General features: G+C 47.2%; 31 non-coding genes and 10 pseudogenes across 31 annotated transcripts in view; all 41 read right to left on the bottom strand.

Annotated features, from left to right (window-relative positions):
- Nucleotides 1-84: 84 nt before the first annotated feature.
- LOC138548796 (5S ribosomal RNA) lies at nt 85-203 on the bottom strand. Its single transcript, XR_011292590.1, has one exon. It is a non-coding gene; the product is annotated as a 5S ribosomal RNA (ribosomal RNA).
- Nucleotides 204-666: 463 nt separating this feature from the next.
- Nucleotides 667-775, bottom strand: LOC138546794 (5S ribosomal RNA; annotated as a pseudogene).
- A 106-nt stretch (nt 776-881) lies between these two features.
- Nucleotides 882-1,000, bottom strand: LOC138547588 (5S ribosomal RNA). The gene has a single exon (XR_011291422.1). It is a non-coding gene; the product is annotated as a 5S ribosomal RNA (ribosomal RNA).
- Nucleotides 1,001-1,106: 106 nt separating this feature from the next.
- LOC138536910 (5S ribosomal RNA) lies at nt 1,107-1,225 on the bottom strand. The gene has a single exon (XR_011285067.1). It is a non-coding gene; the product is annotated as a 5S ribosomal RNA (ribosomal RNA).
- Nucleotides 1,226-1,331: 106 nt separating this feature from the next.
- Nucleotides 1,332-1,450, bottom strand: LOC138549862 (5S ribosomal RNA). Its single transcript, XR_011293631.1, has one exon. It is a non-coding gene; the product is annotated as a 5S ribosomal RNA (ribosomal RNA).
- Nucleotides 1,451-1,556: 106 nt separating this feature from the next.
- LOC138539550 (5S ribosomal RNA) lies at nt 1,557-1,675 on the bottom strand. Its single transcript, XR_011287614.1, has one exon. It is a non-coding gene; the product is annotated as a 5S ribosomal RNA (ribosomal RNA).
- Nucleotides 1,676-1,781: 106 nt separating this feature from the next.
- Nucleotides 1,782-1,900, bottom strand: LOC138538320 (5S ribosomal RNA). The gene has a single exon (XR_011286425.1). It is a non-coding gene; the product is annotated as a 5S ribosomal RNA (ribosomal RNA).
- Nucleotides 1,901-2,364: 464 nt separating this feature from the next.
- Nucleotides 2,365-2,473, bottom strand: LOC138543328 (5S ribosomal RNA; annotated as a pseudogene).
- A 105-nt stretch (nt 2,474-2,578) lies between these two features.
- On the bottom strand, nt 2,579-2,697 carry LOC138547474 (5S ribosomal RNA). Its single transcript, XR_011291313.1, has one exon. It is a non-coding gene; the product is annotated as a 5S ribosomal RNA (ribosomal RNA).
- Nucleotides 2,698-2,803: 106 nt separating this feature from the next.
- Nucleotides 2,804-2,922, bottom strand: LOC138539846 (5S ribosomal RNA). The gene has a single exon (XR_011287909.1). It is a non-coding gene; the product is annotated as a 5S ribosomal RNA (ribosomal RNA).
- A 106-nt stretch (nt 2,923-3,028) lies between these two features.
- On the bottom strand, nt 3,029-3,147 carry LOC138548795 (5S ribosomal RNA). The gene has a single exon (XR_011292589.1). It is a non-coding gene; the product is annotated as a 5S ribosomal RNA (ribosomal RNA).
- A 463-nt stretch (nt 3,148-3,610) lies between these two features.
- Nucleotides 3,611-3,719, bottom strand: LOC138546051 (5S ribosomal RNA; annotated as a pseudogene).
- Nucleotides 3,720-3,825: 106 nt separating this feature from the next.
- Nucleotides 3,826-3,934, bottom strand: LOC138542688 (5S ribosomal RNA; annotated as a pseudogene).
- Nucleotides 3,935-4,040: 106 nt separating this feature from the next.
- LOC138536909 (5S ribosomal RNA) lies at nt 4,041-4,159 on the bottom strand. The gene has a single exon (XR_011285066.1). It is a non-coding gene; the product is annotated as a 5S ribosomal RNA (ribosomal RNA).
- Nucleotides 4,160-4,265: 106 nt separating this feature from the next.
- On the bottom strand, nt 4,266-4,384 carry LOC138549861 (5S ribosomal RNA). Its single transcript, XR_011293630.1, has one exon. It is a non-coding gene; the product is annotated as a 5S ribosomal RNA (ribosomal RNA).
- A 106-nt stretch (nt 4,385-4,490) lies between these two features.
- Nucleotides 4,491-4,609, bottom strand: LOC138541862 (5S ribosomal RNA). The gene has a single exon (XR_011289858.1). It is a non-coding gene; the product is annotated as a 5S ribosomal RNA (ribosomal RNA).
- Nucleotides 4,610-4,715: 106 nt separating this feature from the next.
- Nucleotides 4,716-4,834, bottom strand: LOC138548794 (5S ribosomal RNA). Its single transcript, XR_011292588.1, has one exon. It is a non-coding gene; the product is annotated as a 5S ribosomal RNA (ribosomal RNA).
- Nucleotides 4,835-5,527: 693 nt separating this feature from the next.
- LOC138548793 (5S ribosomal RNA) lies at nt 5,528-5,646 on the bottom strand. The gene has a single exon (XR_011292587.1). It is a non-coding gene; the product is annotated as a 5S ribosomal RNA (ribosomal RNA).
- A 463-nt stretch (nt 5,647-6,109) lies between these two features.
- On the bottom strand, nt 6,110-6,218 carry LOC138546793 (5S ribosomal RNA; annotated as a pseudogene).
- A 106-nt stretch (nt 6,219-6,324) lies between these two features.
- On the bottom strand, nt 6,325-6,443 carry LOC138547587 (5S ribosomal RNA). The gene has a single exon (XR_011291421.1). It is a non-coding gene; the product is annotated as a 5S ribosomal RNA (ribosomal RNA).
- Nucleotides 6,444-6,549: 106 nt separating this feature from the next.
- On the bottom strand, nt 6,550-6,668 carry LOC138536908 (5S ribosomal RNA). The gene has a single exon (XR_011285065.1). It is a non-coding gene; the product is annotated as a 5S ribosomal RNA (ribosomal RNA).
- A 106-nt stretch (nt 6,669-6,774) lies between these two features.
- On the bottom strand, nt 6,775-6,893 carry LOC138549859 (5S ribosomal RNA). Its single transcript, XR_011293628.1, has one exon. It is a non-coding gene; the product is annotated as a 5S ribosomal RNA (ribosomal RNA).
- A 106-nt stretch (nt 6,894-6,999) lies between these two features.
- Nucleotides 7,000-7,118, bottom strand: LOC138539549 (5S ribosomal RNA). The gene has a single exon (XR_011287613.1). It is a non-coding gene; the product is annotated as a 5S ribosomal RNA (ribosomal RNA).
- A 106-nt stretch (nt 7,119-7,224) lies between these two features.
- On the bottom strand, nt 7,225-7,343 carry LOC138538319 (5S ribosomal RNA). Its single transcript, XR_011286424.1, has one exon. It is a non-coding gene; the product is annotated as a 5S ribosomal RNA (ribosomal RNA).
- Nucleotides 7,344-7,797: 454 nt separating this feature from the next.
- LOC138543327 (5S ribosomal RNA) lies at nt 7,798-7,906 on the bottom strand (annotated as a pseudogene).
- A 105-nt stretch (nt 7,907-8,011) lies between these two features.
- On the bottom strand, nt 8,012-8,130 carry LOC138547463 (5S ribosomal RNA). Its single transcript, XR_011291302.1, has one exon. It is a non-coding gene; the product is annotated as a 5S ribosomal RNA (ribosomal RNA).
- A 106-nt stretch (nt 8,131-8,236) lies between these two features.
- On the bottom strand, nt 8,237-8,355 carry LOC138539834 (5S ribosomal RNA). Its single transcript, XR_011287898.1, has one exon. It is a non-coding gene; the product is annotated as a 5S ribosomal RNA (ribosomal RNA).
- Nucleotides 8,356-8,461: 106 nt separating this feature from the next.
- LOC138548792 (5S ribosomal RNA) lies at nt 8,462-8,580 on the bottom strand. Its single transcript, XR_011292586.1, has one exon. It is a non-coding gene; the product is annotated as a 5S ribosomal RNA (ribosomal RNA).
- Nucleotides 8,581-9,043: 463 nt separating this feature from the next.
- LOC138546050 (5S ribosomal RNA) lies at nt 9,044-9,152 on the bottom strand (annotated as a pseudogene).
- Nucleotides 9,153-9,258: 106 nt separating this feature from the next.
- On the bottom strand, nt 9,259-9,367 carry LOC138542687 (5S ribosomal RNA; annotated as a pseudogene).
- A 106-nt stretch (nt 9,368-9,473) lies between these two features.
- LOC138536907 (5S ribosomal RNA) lies at nt 9,474-9,592 on the bottom strand. The gene has a single exon (XR_011285064.1). It is a non-coding gene; the product is annotated as a 5S ribosomal RNA (ribosomal RNA).
- Nucleotides 9,593-9,698: 106 nt separating this feature from the next.
- Nucleotides 9,699-9,817, bottom strand: LOC138549857 (5S ribosomal RNA). The gene has a single exon (XR_011293627.1). It is a non-coding gene; the product is annotated as a 5S ribosomal RNA (ribosomal RNA).
- Nucleotides 9,818-9,923: 106 nt separating this feature from the next.
- LOC138539548 (5S ribosomal RNA) lies at nt 9,924-10,042 on the bottom strand. Its single transcript, XR_011287612.1, has one exon. It is a non-coding gene; the product is annotated as a 5S ribosomal RNA (ribosomal RNA).
- A 106-nt stretch (nt 10,043-10,148) lies between these two features.
- LOC138541631 (5S ribosomal RNA) lies at nt 10,149-10,267 on the bottom strand. The gene has a single exon (XR_011289633.1). It is a non-coding gene; the product is annotated as a 5S ribosomal RNA (ribosomal RNA).
- Nucleotides 10,268-10,732: 465 nt separating this feature from the next.
- LOC138543326 (5S ribosomal RNA) lies at nt 10,733-10,841 on the bottom strand (annotated as a pseudogene).
- A 105-nt stretch (nt 10,842-10,946) lies between these two features.
- On the bottom strand, nt 10,947-11,065 carry LOC138551159 (5S ribosomal RNA). Its single transcript, XR_011294891.1, has one exon. It is a non-coding gene; the product is annotated as a 5S ribosomal RNA (ribosomal RNA).
- A 106-nt stretch (nt 11,066-11,171) lies between these two features.
- On the bottom strand, nt 11,172-11,290 carry LOC138539823 (5S ribosomal RNA). The gene has a single exon (XR_011287887.1). It is a non-coding gene; the product is annotated as a 5S ribosomal RNA (ribosomal RNA).
- A 106-nt stretch (nt 11,291-11,396) lies between these two features.
- Nucleotides 11,397-11,515, bottom strand: LOC138548790 (5S ribosomal RNA). The gene has a single exon (XR_011292584.1). It is a non-coding gene; the product is annotated as a 5S ribosomal RNA (ribosomal RNA).
- A 463-nt stretch (nt 11,516-11,978) lies between these two features.
- LOC138546048 (5S ribosomal RNA) lies at nt 11,979-12,087 on the bottom strand (annotated as a pseudogene).
- A 106-nt stretch (nt 12,088-12,193) lies between these two features.
- LOC138547586 (5S ribosomal RNA) lies at nt 12,194-12,312 on the bottom strand. The gene has a single exon (XR_011291420.1). It is a non-coding gene; the product is annotated as a 5S ribosomal RNA (ribosomal RNA).
- A 106-nt stretch (nt 12,313-12,418) lies between these two features.
- Nucleotides 12,419-12,500, bottom strand: part of LOC138549856 (5S ribosomal RNA) — a 119-nt gene continuing 37 nt past the window's right edge. The window contains exon 1 of the ribosomal RNA XR_011293626.1: nt 12,419-12,500. This exon is cut by the window's right edge and continues 37 nt beyond it. This is a non-coding gene — a ribosomal RNA (5S ribosomal RNA).

Below are 12,500 nucleotides of genomic sequence, written 5' to 3'. Positions count from 1 at the left end.
CTTTTAAGCATCTAGTCGGCTAGACCTTGCAGTTTTAAAAGGCAATTGAGAAAGGGCTCACTTCCTGAACTTGGAGCACAAAAAAGCCTACAGCACCTGGTATTCCCAGGCGGTCTCCCATCCAGGTACTAACTAGGCCTGACACTGCTTAACTTCCGAGATCAGACGAGATCGGGTGCATTCAGTGTGGTGTGGCCGTAGGCTCTAGGAATGCTAAGAATATTACTCTTATGCATTTGCATTTAGTAAGCTAAGCCATGCAGCCACTTGCAACATGATACCACGCTCATCGCTCGATCAGGCTCGATCAGGCGAGATATATAAGACTGGTGGGCCCATTCAGGACTCCTATGTCTGGTAGGATAACTTTAATTCATCCATCCTGTGTCTGTTGCAGGGAGGTGGAGAGAACAATCAACACAATAATGGTTTTCTTTCATGCCTCTTGAAGGACTCAATATTCTCTGTACTGCATTACATGTGAAAGTCGATTTATTACCCATGAACACACTGCCTGTATGCTAATTCTATGTAAAAAGGTAGCTCCAGCCCTCATGATGTTGTCCAACATTTCCGCTATAAAACGGGATACAATTATTTTGGAAACATACCAAATTTGAAAAATAATTGAGAAGTTGCGCAATTACTAATCATGGAGCACAAAAAAGCCTACAGCACCTGGTATTCCCAGGCAGTCTCCCATCCAGGTACTAACTAGGCCTGACCCTGCTTAGCTTCCGAGATCGGGCACCTTCAGTGTGGTGTGGCCGTAGGCTCTGGGCCTAGTGAGTTTTGTACTTTTAAGCATCTAGTCGGCTAGACCTTGCAGTTTTGAAAGGCAATTGTGAAATGGCTCACTTCCTGAACTTGGAGCACAAAAAAGCCTACAGCACCTGGTATTCCCAGGTGGTCTCCCATCCAGGTACTAACTAGGCCCGACACTGCTTAGCTTCCGAGATCAGACGAGATCGGGCGCAATCAGTGTGGTGTGGCCGTAGGCTCTGGGCCTAGTGAGTTTTGTACTTTTAAGCATCTAGTCAGCTAGACCTTGCAGTTTTGAAAGGCAATTGAGAAATGGCTCACTTCCTGAACTTGGAGCACAAAAAAGCCTACAGCACCTGGTATTCCCAGGCGGTCTCCCATCCAGGTACTAACGAGGCCCGACACTGCTTAGCTTCCGAGATCAGACGAGATCGGGCGCAATCAGTGTGGTGTGGCCGTAGGCTCTGGGCCTAGTGAGTTTTGTACTTTTAAGCATCTAGTCAGCTAGACCTTGCAATTTTGAAAGGCAATTGAGAAATGGCTCACTTCCTGAACTTGGAGCACAAAAAAGCCTACAGCACCTGGTATTCCCAGGCGGTCTCCCATCCAGGTACTAACGAGGCCCGACACTGCTTAGCTTCCGAGATCAGACGAGATCGGGCGCATTCAGTGTGGTGTGGCCGTAGGCTCTGGTTCTTGTGAGTTTTGTACTTTTAAGCATCTAGTCGGCTAGACCTTGCAGTTTTGAAAGGCAATTGAGAAATGGCTCACTTCCTGAACTTGGAGTACAAAAAAGCCTACAGCACCTGGTATTCCCAGGCGGTCTTCCATCCAGGTACTAACTAGGCCCGACACTGCTTAGCTTCTGAGATCAGACGAGATCAGGCACATTCAGTGTGGTGTGGCCGTAGGCTCTGGGCCTAGTGAGTTTTGTACTTTTAAGCATCTAGTCGGCTAGACCTTGCAGTTTTAAAAGGCAATTGAGAAAGGGCTCACTTCCTGAACTTGGAGCACAAAAAAGCCTACAGCACCTGGTATTCCCAGGCGGTCTCCCATCCAGGTACTAACTAGGCCTGACACTGCTTAACTTCCGAGATCAGTCGAGATCGGGTGCATTCAGTGTGGTGTGGCCGTAGGCTCTAGGAATGCTAAGAATATTACTCTTATGCATTTGCATTTAGTAAGCTAAGCCATGCAGCCACTTGCAACATGATACCACGCTCATCGCTCGATCAGGCTCGATCAGGCGAGATATATAAGACTGGTGGGCCCATTCAGGACTCCTATGTCTGGTAGGATAACTTTAATTCATCCATCCTGTGTCTGTTGCAGGGAGGTGGAGAGAACAATCAACACAATAATGGTTTTCTTTCATGCCTCTTGAAGGACTCAATATTCTCTGTACTGCATTACATGTGAAAGTTGATTTATTACCCATGAACACACTACCTGTATGCTAATTCTATGTAAAAAGGTAGCTCCAGCCCTCATGATGTTGTCCAACATTTCCGCTATAAAACGGGATACAATTATTTTGGAAACATACCAAATTTGAAAAATAATTGAGAAGTTGCGCAATTACTAATCATGGAGCACAAAAAAAGCCTACAGCACCTGGTATTCCCAGGCAGTCTCCCATCCAGGTACTAACTAGGCCCGACCCTGCTTAGCTTCCGAGATCGGGCGCATTCAGTGTGGTGTGGCCGTAGGCTCTGGGCCTAGTGAGTTTGTACTTTTAAGCATCTAGTCGGCTAGACCTTGCAGTTTTGAAAGGCAATTGTGAAATGGCTCACTTCCTGAACTTGGAGCACAAAAAAGCCTACAGCACCTGGTATTCCCAGGTGGTCTCCCATCCAGGTACTAACTAGGCCCGACACTGCTTAGCTTCCGAGATCAGACGAGATCGGGCGCATTCAGTGTGGTGTGGCCGTAGGCTCTGGGCCTAGTGAGTTTTGTACTTTTAAGCATCTAGTCGGCTAGACCTTGCAGTTTTGAAAGGCAATTGAGAAATGGCTCACTTCCTGAACTTGGAGTACAAAAAAGCCTACAGCACCTGGTATTCCCAGGCGGTCTCCCATCCAGGTACTAACTAGGCCCGACACTGCTTAGCTTCTGAGATCAGACGAGATCAGGCGCATTCAGTGTGGTGTGGCCGTAGGCTCTGGGCCTAGTGAGTGTTGTACTTTTAAGCATCTAGTCGGCTAGACCTTGCAGTTTTAAAAGGCAATTGAGAAAGGGCTCACTTCCTGAACTTGGAGCACAAAAAAGCCTACAGCACCTGGTATTCCCAGGCGGTCTCCCATCCAGGTACTAACTAGGCCTGACACTGCTTAACTTCCGAGATCAGACGAGATCGGGTGCATTCAGTGTGGTGTGGCCGTAGGCTCTAGGAATGCTAAGAATATTACTCTTATGCATTTGCATTTAGTAAGCTAAGCCATGCAGCCACTTGCAACATGATACCACGCTCATCGCTCGATCAGGCTCGATCAGGCGAGATATATAAGACTGGTGGGCCCATTCAGGACTCCTATGTCTGGTAGGATAACTTTAATTCATCCATCCTGTGTCTGTTGCAGGGAGGTGGAGAGAACAATCAACACAATAATGGTTTTCTTTCATGCCTCTTGAAGGACTCAATATTCTCTGTACTGCATTACATGTGAAAGTCGATTTATTACCCATGAACACACTACCTGTATGCTAATTCTATGTAAAAAGGTAGCTCCAGCCCTCATGATGTTGTCCAACATTTCCGCTATAAAACGGGATACAATTATTTTGGAAACATACCAAATTTGAAAAATAATTGAGAAGTTGCGCAATTACTAATCATGGAGCACAAAAAAGCCTACAGCACCTGGTATTCCCAGGCAGTCTCCCATCCAGGTACTAACTAGGCCTGACCCTGCTTAGCTTCCGAGATCGGGCACATTCAGTGTGGTGTGGCCGTAGGCTCTGGGCCTAGTGAGTTTTGTACTTTTAAGCATCTAGTCGGCTAGACCTTGCAGTTTTGAAAGGCAATTGTGAAATGGCTCACTTCCTGAACTTGGAGCACAAAAAAGCCTACAGCACCTGGTATTCCCAGGTGGTCTCCCATCCAGGTACTAACTAGGCCCGACACTGCTTAGCTTCCGAGATCGGGCGCAATCAGTGTGGTGTGGCCGTAGGCTCTGGGCCTAGTGAGTTTTGTACTTTTAAGCATCTAGTCAGCTAGACCTTGCAGTTTTGAAAGGCAATTGAGAAATGGCTCACTTCCTGAACTTGGAGCACAAAAAAGCCTACAGCACCTGGTATTCCCAGGCGGTCTCCCATCCAGGTACTAACGAGGCCCGACACTGCTTAGCTTCCGAGATCAGACGAGATCGGGCGCAATCAGTGTGGTGTGGCCGTAGGCTCTGGGCCTAGTGAGTTTTGTACTTTTAAGCATCTAGTCAGCTAGACCTTGCAGTTTTGAAAGGCAATTGAGAAATGGCTCACTTCCTGAACTTGGAGCACAAAAAAGCCTACAGCACCTGGTATTCCCAGGCGGTCTCCCATCCAGGTACTAACGAGGCCCGACACTGCTTAGCTTCCGAGATCAGACGAGATCGGGCGCATTCAGTGTGGTGTGGCCGTAGGCTCTGGTTCTTGTGAGTTTTGTACTTTTAAGCATCTAGTCGGCTAGACCTTGCAGTTTTGAAAGGCAATTGAGAAATGGCTCACTTCCTGAACTTGGAGTACAAAAAAGCCTACAGCACCTGGTATTCCCAGGCGGTCTTCCATCCACGTACTAACTAGGCCCGACACTGCTTAGCTTCTGAGATCAGACGAGATCAGGCACATTCAGTGTGGTGTGGCCGTAGGCTCTGGGCCTAGTGAGTTTTGTACTTTTAAGCATCTAGTCGGCTAGACCTTGCAGTTTTAAAAGGCAATTGAGAAAGGGCTCACTTCCTGAACTTGGAGCACAAAAAAGCCTACAGCACCTGGTATTCCCAGGCGGTCTCCCATCCAGGTACTAACTAGGCCTGACACTGCTTAACTTCCGAGATCAGACGAGATCGGGTGCATTCAGTGTGGTGTGGCCGTAGGCTCTAGGAATGCTAAGAATATTACTCTTATGCATTTGCATTTAGTAAGCTAAGCCATGCAGCCACTTGCAACATGATACCACGCTCATCGCTCGATCAGGCTCGATCAGGCGAGATATATAAGACTGGTGGGCCCATTCAGGACTCCTATGTCTGGTAGGATAACTTTAATTCATCCATCCTGTGTCTGTTGCAGGGAGGTGGAGAGAACAATCAACACAATAATGGTTTTCTTTCATGCCTCTTGAAGGACTCAATATTCTCTGTACTGCATTACATGTGAAAGTCGATTTATTACCCATGAACACACTACCTGTATGCTAATTCTATGTAAAAAGGTAGCTCCAGCCCTCATGATGTTGTCCAACATTTCCGCTATAAAACGGGATACAATTATTTTGGAAACATACCAAATTTGAAAAATAATTGAGAAGTTGCGCAATTACTAATCATGGAGCACAAAAAAGCCTACAGCACCTGGTATTCCCAGGCAGTCTCCCATCCAGGTACTAACTAGGCCTGACCCTGCTTAGCTTCCGAGATCGGGCACATTCAGTGTGGGCACATTCAGTGTGGTGTGGCCGTAGGCTCTGGGCCTAGTGAGTTTTGTACTTTTAAGCATCTAGTCGGCTAGACCTTGCAGTTTTAAAAGGCAATTGAGAAAGGGCTCACTTCCTGAACTTGGAGCACAAAAAAGCCTACAGCACCTGGTATTCCCAGGCGGTCTCCCATCCAGGTACTAACTAGGCCTGACACTGCTTAACTTCCGAGATCAGACGAGATCGGGTGCATTCAGTGTGGTGTGGCCGTAGGCTCTAGGAATGCTAAGAATATTACTCTTATGCATTTGCATTTAGTAAGCTAAGCCATGCAGCCACTTGCAACATGATACCACGCTCATCGCTCGATCAGGCTCGATCAGGCGAGATATATAAGACTGGTGGGCCCATTCAGGACTCCTATGTCTGGTAGGATAACTTTAATTCATCCATCCTGTGTCTGTTGCAGGGAGGTGGAGAGAACAATCAACACAATAATGGTTTTCTTTCATGCCTCTTGAAGGACTCAATATTCTCTGTACTGCATTACATGTGAAAGTCGATTTATTACCCATGAACACACTGCCTGTATGCTAATTCTATGTAAAAAGGTAGCTCCAGCCCTCATGATGTTGTCCAACATTTCCGCTATAAAACGGGATACAATTATTTTGGAAACATACCAAATTTGAAAAATAATTGAGAAGTTGCGCAATTACTAATCATGGAGCACAAAAAAGCCTACAGCACCTGGTATTCCCAGGCAGTCTCCCATCCAGGTACTAACTAGGCCTGACCCTGCTTAGCTTCCGAGATCGGGCACCTTCAGTGTGGTGTGGCCGTAGGCTCTGGGCCTAGTGAGTTTTGTACTTTTAAGCATCTAGTCGGCTAGACCTTGCAGTTTTGAAAGGCAATTGTGAAATGGCTCACTTCCTGAACTTGGAGCACAAAAAAGCCTACAGCACCTGGTATTCCCAGGTGGTCTCCCATCCAGGTACTAACTAGGCCCGACACTGCTTAGCTTCCGAGATCAGACGAGATCGGGCGCAATCAGTGTGGTGTGGCCGTAGGCTCTGGGCCTAGTGAGTTTTGTACTTTTAAGCATCTAGTCAGCTAGACCTTGCAGTTTTGAAAGGCAATTGAGAAATGGCTCACTTCCTGAACTTGGAGCACAAAAAAGCCTACAGCACCTGGTATTCCCAGGCGGTCTCCCATCCAGGTACTAACGAGGCCCGACACTGCTTAGCTTCCGAGATCAGACGAGATCGGGCGCAATCAGTGTGGTGTGGCCGTAGGCTCTGGGCCTAGTGAGTTTTGTACTTTTAAGCATCTAGTCAGCTAGACCTTGCAATTTTGAAAGGCAATTGAGAAATGGCTCACTTCCTGAACTTGGAGCACAAAAAAGCCTACAGCACCTGGTATTCCCAGGCGGTCTCCCATCCAGGTACTAACGAGGCCCGACACTGCTTAGCTTCCGAGATCAGACGAGATCGGGCGCATTCAGTGTGGTGTGGCCGTAGGCTCTGGTTCTTGTGAGTTTTGTACTTTTAAGCATCTAGTCGGCTAGACCTTGCAGTTTTGAAAGGCAATTGAGAAATGGCTCACTTCCTGAACTTGGAGTACAAAAAAGCCTACAGCACCTGGTATTCCCAGGCGGTCTTCCATCCAGGTACTAACTAGGCCCGACACTGCTTAGCTTCTGAGATCAGACGAGATCAGGCACATTCAGTGTGGTGTGGCCGTAGGCTCTGGGCCTAGTGAGTTTTGTACTTTTAAGCATCTAGTCGGCTAGACCTTGCAGTTTTAAAAGGCAATTGAGAAAGGGCTCACTTCCTGAACTTGGAGCACAAAAAAGCCTACAGCACCTGGTATTCCCAGGCGGTCTCCCATCCAGGTACTAACTAGGCCTGACACTGCTTAACTTCCGAGATCAGTCGAGATCGGGTGCATTCAGTGTGGTGTGGCCGTAGGCTCTAGGAATGCTAAGAATATTACTCTTATGCATTTGCATTTAGTAAGCTAAGCCATGCAGCCACTTGCAACATGATACCACGCTCATCGCTCGATCAGGCGAGATATATAAGACTGGTGGGCCCATTCAGGACTCCTATGTCTGGTAGGATAACTTTAATTCATCCATCCTGTGTCTGTTGCAGGGAGGTGGAGAGAACAATCAACACAATAATGGTTTTCTTTCATGCCTCTTGAAGGACTCAATATTCTCTGTACTGCATTACATGTGAAAGTTGATTTATTACCCATGAACACACTACCTGTATGCTAATTCTATGTAAAAAGGTAGCTCCAGCCCTCATGATGTTGTCCAACATTTCCGCTATAAAACGGGATACAATTATTTTGGAAACATACCAAATTTGAAAAATAATTGAGAAGTTGCGCAATTACTAATCATGGAGCACAAAAAAAGCCTACAGCACCTGGTATTCCCAGGCAGTCTCCCATCCAGGTACTAACTAGGCCCGACCCTGCTTAGCTTCCGAGATCGGGCGCATTCAGTGTGGTGTGGCCGTAGGCTCTGGGCCTAGTGAGTTTGTACTTTTAAGCATCTAGTCGGCTAGACCTTGCAGTTTTGAAAGGCAATTGTGAAATGGCTCACTTCCTGAACTTGGAGCACAAAAAAGCCTACAGCACCTGGTATTCCCAGGTGGTCTCCCATCCAGGTACTAACTAGGCCCGACACTGCTTAGCTTCCGAGATCAGACGAGATCGGGCGCATTCAGTGTGGTGTGGCCGTAGGCTCTGGGCCTAGTGAGTTTTGTACTTTTAAGCATCTAGTCGGCTAGACCTTGCAGTTTTGAAAGGCAATTGAGAAATGGCTCACTTCCTGAACTTGGAGTACAAAAAAGCCTACAGCACCTGGTATTCCCAGGCGGTCTCCCATCCAGGTACTAACTAGGCCCGACACTGCTTAGCTTCTGAGATCAGACGAGATCAGGCGCATTCAGTGTGGTGTGGCCGTAGGCTCTGGGCCTAGTGAGTGTTGTACTTTTAAGCATCTAGTCGGCTAGACCTTGCAGTTTTAAAAGGCAATTGAGAAAGGGCTCACTTCCTGAACTTGGAGCACAAAAAAGCCTACAGCACCTGGTATTCCCAGGCGGTCTCCCATCCAGGTACTAACTAGGCCTGACACTGCTTAACTTCCGAGATCAGACGAGATCGGGTGCATTCAGTGTGGTGTGGCCGTAGGCTCTAGGAATGCTAAGAATATTACTCTTATGCATTTGCATTTAGTAAGCTAAGCCATGCAGCCACTTGCAACATGATACCACGCTCATCGCTCGATCAGGCTCGATCAGGCGAGATATATAAGACTGGTGGGCCCATTCAGGACTCCTATGTCTGGTAGGATAACTTTAATTCATCCATCCTGTGTCTGTTGCAGGGAGGTGGAGAGAACAATCAACACAATAATGGTTTTCTTTCATGCCTCTTGAAGGACTCAATATTCTCTGTACTGCATTACATGTGAAAGTCGATTTATTACCCATGAACACACTACCTGTATGCTAATTCTATGTAAAAAGGTAGCTCCAGCCCTCATGATGTTGTCCAACATTTCCGCTATAAAACGGGATACAATTATTTTGGAAACATACCAAATTTGAAAAATAATTGAGAAGTTGCGCAATTACTAATCATGGAGCACAAAAAAGCCTACAGCACCTGGTATTCCCAGGCAGTCTCCCATCCAGGTACTAACTAGGCCTGACCCTGCTTAGCTTCCGAGATCGGGCACATTCAGTGTGGTGTGGCCGTAGGCTCTGGGCCTAGTGAGTTTTGTACTTTTAAGCATCTAGTCGGCTAGACCTTGCAGTTTTGAAAGGCAATTGTGAAATGGCTCACTTCCTGAACTTGGAGCACAAAAAAGCCTACAGCACCTGGTATTCCCAGGTGGTCTCCCATCCAGGTACTAACTAGGCCCGACACTGCTTAGCTTCCGAGATCGGGCGCAATCAGTGTGGTGTGGCCGTAGGCTCTGGGCCTAGTGAGTTTTGTACTTTTAAGCATCTAGTCAGCTAGACCTTGCAGTTTTGAAAGGCAATTGAGAAATGGCTCACTTCCTGAACTTGGAGCACAAAAAAGCCTACAGCACCTGGTATTCCCAGGCGGTCTCCCATCCAGGTACTAACGAGGCCCGACACTGCTTAGCTTCCGAGATCAGACGAGATCGGGCGCAATCAGTGTGGTGTGGCCGTAGGCTCTGGGCCTAGTGAGTTTTGTACTTTTAAGCATCTAGTCAGCTAGACCTTGCAATTTTGAAAGGCAGTTGAGAAATGGCTCACTTCCTGAACTTGGAGCACAAAAAAGCCTACAGCACCTGGTATTCCCAGGCGGTCTCCCATCCAGGTACTAACGAGGCCCGACACTGCTTAGCTTCCGAGATCAGACGAGATCGGGCGCATTCAGTGTGGTGTGGCCGTAGGCTCTGGTTCTTGTGAGTTTTGTACTTTTAAGCATCTAGTCGGCTAGACCTTGCAGTTTTGAAAGGCAATTGAGAAATGGCTCACTTCCTGAACTTGGAGTACAAAAAAGCCTACAGCACCTGGTATTCCCAGGCGGTCTTCCATCCAGGTACTAACTAGGCCCGACACTGCTTAGCTTCTGAGATCAGACGAGATCAGGCACATTCAGTGTGGTGTGGCCGTAGGCTCTGGGCCTAGTGAGTTTTGTACTTTTAAGCATCTAGTCGGCTAGACCTTGCAGTTTTAAAAGGCAATTGAGAAAGGGCTCACTTCCTGAACTTGGAGCACAAAAAAGCCTACAGCACCTGGTATTCCCAGGCGGTCTCCCATCCAGGTACTAACTAGGCCTGACACTGCTTAACTTCCGAGATCAGTCGAGATCAGGTGCATTCAGTGTGGTGTGGCCGTAGGCTCTAGGAATGCTAAGAATATTACTCTTATGCATTTGCATTTAGTAAGCTAAGCCATGCAGCCACTTGCAACATGATACCACGCTCATCGCTCGATCAGCGCTCGATCAGGCGAGATATATAAGACTGGTGGGCCCATTCAGGACTCCTATGTCTGGTAGGATAACTTTAATTCATCCATCCTGTGTCTGTTGCAGGGAGGTGGAGAGAACAATCAACACAATAATGGTTTTCTTTCATGCCTCTTGAAGGACTCAATATTCTCTGTACTGCATTACATGTGAAAGTTGATTTATTACCCATGAACACACTACCTGTATGCTAATTCTATGTAAAAAGGTAGCTCCAGCCCTCATGATGTTGTCCAACATTTCCGCTATAAAACGGGATACAATTATTTTGGAAACATACCAAATTTGAAAAATAATTGAGAAGTTGCGCAATTACTAATCATGGAGCACAAAAAAAGCCTACAGCACCTGGTATTCCCAGGCAGTCTCCCATCCAGGTACTAACTAGGCCCGACCCTGCTTAGCTTCCGAGATCGGGCGCATTCAGTGTGGTGTGGCCGTAGGCTCTGGGCCTAGTGAGTTTGTACTTTTAAGCATCTAGTCGGCTAGACCTTGCAGTTTTGAAAGGCAATTGTGAAATGGCTCACTTCCTGAACTTGGAGCACAAAAAAGCCTACAGCACCTGGTATTCCCAGGTGGTCTCCCATCCAGGTACTAACTAGGCCCGACACTGCTTAGCTTCCGAGATCAGACAAGATCGGGCGCATTCAGTGTGGTGTGGCCGTAGGCTCTGGGCCTAGTGAGTTTTGTACTTTTAAGCATCTAGTCGGCTAGACCTTGCAGTTTTGAAAGGCAATTGAGAAATGGCTCACTTCCTGAACTTGGAGTACAAAAAAGCCTACAGCACCTGGTATTCCCAGGCGGTCTCCCATCCAGGTACTAACTAGGCCCGACACTGCTTAGCTTCTGAGATCAGACGAGATCAGGCGCATTCAGTGTGGTGTGGCCGTAGGCTCTGGGCCTAGTGAGTGTTGTACTTTTAAGCATCTAGTCGGCTAGACCTTGCAGTTTTAAAAGGCAATTGAGAAAGGGCTCACTTCCTGAACTTGGAGCACAAAAAAGCCTACAGCACCTGGTATTCCCAGGCGGTCTCCCATCCAGGTACTAACTAGGCCTGACACTGCTTAACTTCCGAGATCAGACGAGATCGGGTGCATTCAGTGTGGTGTGGCCGTAGGCTCTAGGAATGCTAAGAATATTACTCTTATGCATTTGCATTTAGTAAGCTAAGCCATGCAGCCACTTGCAACATGATACCACGCTCATCGCTCGATCAGGCTCGATCAGGCGAGATATATAAGACTGGTGGGCCCATTCAGGACTCCTATGTCTGGTAGGATAACTTTAATTCATCCATCCTGTGTCTGTTGCAGGGAGGTGGAGAGAACAATCAACACAATAATGGTTTTCTTTCATGCCTCTTGAAGGACTCAATATTCTCTGTACTGCATTACATGTGAAAGTCGATTTATTACCCATGAACACACTACCTGTATGCTAATTCTATGTAAAAAGGTAGCTCCAGCCCTCATGATGTTGTCCAACATTTCCGCTATAAAACGGGATACAATTATTTTGGAAACATACCAAATTTGAAAAATAATTGAGAAGTTGCGCAATTACTAATCATGGAGCACAAAAAAGCCTACAGCACCTGGTATTCCCAGGCAGTCTCCCATCCAGGTACTAACTAGGCCTGACCCTGCTTAGCTTCCGAGATCGGGCACATTCAGTGTGGTGTGGCCGTAGGCTCTGGGCCTAGTGAGTTTTGTACTTTTAAGCATCTAGTCGGCTAGACCTTGCAGTTTTGAAAGGCAATTGTGAAATGGCTCACTTCCTGAACTTGGAGCACAAAAAAGCCTACAGCACCTGGTATTCCCAGGTGGTCTCCCATCCAGGTACTAACTAGGCCCGACACTGCTTAGCTTCCGAGATCAGACGAGATCGGGCGCAATCAGTGTGGTGTGGCCGTAGGCTCTGGGCCTAGTGAGTTTTGTACTTTTAAGCATCTAGTCAGCTAGACCTTGCAGTTTTGAAAGGCAATTGAGAAATGGCTCACTTCCTGAACTTGGAGCACAAAAAAGCCTACAGCACCTGGTATTCCCAGGCGGTCTCCCATCCAGGTACTAACGAGGCCCGACACTGCTTAGCTTCCGAGATCAGA

The sequence above is a fragment of the Ambystoma mexicanum genome, unplaced genomic scaffold (assembly GCF_040938575.1).
Source record: "Ambystoma mexicanum isolate Mex_15411 unplaced genomic scaffold, UKY_AmexF1_1 Mex_scaf10, whole genome shotgun sequence".
Classification (NCBI taxonomy): Eukaryota; Metazoa; Chordata; class Amphibia; order Caudata; family Ambystomatidae; genus Ambystoma; species Ambystoma mexicanum.
Note: the sequence above shows the minus strand (reverse complement) of the source record. Positions and strands in the feature narration are given on the sequence as shown.